Here is a 1,792-nt window from a genome sequence, read left to right on the forward strand (position 1 = left end):
GAAAAGGTGAAATGGGAAAATCACACCTAAAGTGTTATTTCACAAGATTTGTTAATAATAATAAAAAAAATACAAAAAAAAAATATGTTCATTCATTTCTTCGTTGCTCTTTTGTTTTCATCGTCATATCTCTATTGTTCTTCAGTCTAAACATACATTAACTGGGTTTCAATGCTTTCCATTTCAGATTGAATCAATTGTATATCTTCCATATTATATCGAAAATCCTCCATTACTCACACATTGTTTTCAAATAGCTACCTGACAAAATATCAAAATAAGAAAACCTTATGCTGATTCAATACGTCAAAACTCGACAGAAAGGGCACGATTTATAATGCACTAGCCCACATTGAATCACCCGACACCCAGCACCGGACAATTCCCCACGACAAATCAAACAATTCCCATCATCCTTTTCTACATCATTCGGGTAACGTTGATAGCTACAGAGCTCATGCGACGACCTGGTGCTGAGGGTTTAGCTATCATACCACACTCTACTGAAGTTAGTTCCATTGGGGTGTCAGGAAGAGGAATGGAAACTACAAGATCAACAATACGGGAACAGTAACCCCACATGTCGTCGTACCATGAGACCAACTTCACAATTTTATCGTTCAATGCAACCCCTGCCTTGGCATCGAATATGCATGACCTGCATGCAAACAGTAACACTCCGTTCGTTAATATGATAATCACTCCTAAAGTCGTCTCAACATTACCAAAATGAAACTTAAAAGCTGTTATTTATAGATGCACAAAATTTTACCTCTTGTCACCCAAAAAGTCGGTAGACACAACATCATCCTCAGTGTATCCCAAAATTCCCTTCATATTGCCTTCGGATTCCTCCCTGAAAAGTTTGGCGAAATAATCATGAAATTATATTCATCTTATAACTTATGGTCATAGTGAGTGTTGACGGATTTTAGTTGAAAGCCTTTTTGATGTCATCGTATGTTGCTGCTTTCTCAAGTCGAATGGTGAGATCAACTGCTGAGACACCAACAGTTGGAAGAGAGAATTGGAACACGTTCAGTTTTCCACTGAGGGATGGAAAAACATACCCAAAGACCTAACAACAAGAATGAAACAAATAGGATTCACCACAATTTATCAATAAAAATCAACAACAAACACAAACTCTTTTCAACAGGCACCTCAGTCTCAGTGGCACTAGTGCTGCGAGGAATAGTGTTGAAGGAAGCAGCTGGACCATAAACAGTCTGCCGATTAGCTGAAACAAAACAAATCGTTATCATTGATTCACAGTAACAGTAAAGGCATTTTCAGGAATCAATATCATGAAACAAAGTATATATATGTACCAGTGATAGTGGGAACATTAGTCACTAGTGCCTCACTAAAGAAAAACCGGTTTTTGATGACCTGAATAAACATTGCAAATTAGAATACAATGATGTATACAATTTGACTTGAAATTTTCACAATTTTTACATGGATCGAAAAGAAAAAGAAGAACATGAGACCTTAACAAGAGGAGCAATGCAGTTAACGACGCTAGAACCGCTGGAAATAATGTCAAGATCTTGACTAGAGTTGTACTCATGCTCATTAACACCAACAACAAAAGTGGGAGCATTTTTGCTTCCGCCAGAGATGATCACTTTCATAGCACCGCCCTGAACAAGTATTAAATATATATAGACGTGTGAAAATAAAAGTATGCTTTCATACATATTAAGTGTTTAGATATGTAAGTAAAAGATCTAAGGAAACCTTCAAGTGAGCAGCAGCGTCAAATTTGTTAGTTAAGAGGTCAGAAGAC

The 1,792-nt window shown here is 37.0% G+C and overlaps 1 pseudogene; it reads right to left on the reverse strand.

The window, feature by feature from the left end:
- Positions 1-396: 396 nt before the first annotated feature.
- LOC147945307 (glyceraldehyde-3-phosphate dehydrogenase GAPC2, cytosolic-like) lies at positions 397-1,265 on the reverse strand (annotated as a pseudogene).
- Between the last annotated feature and the right edge of the window lie 527 nt (positions 1,266-1,792).

This window comes from Camelina sativa, chromosome 4, assembly GCF_030686135.1.
Source record: "Camelina sativa cultivar CO46 ecotype springtype chromosome 4, ASM3068613v1".
In the NCBI taxonomy this organism is placed as follows: domain Eukaryota; kingdom Viridiplantae; phylum Streptophyta; class Magnoliopsida; order Brassicales; family Brassicaceae; genus Camelina; species Camelina sativa.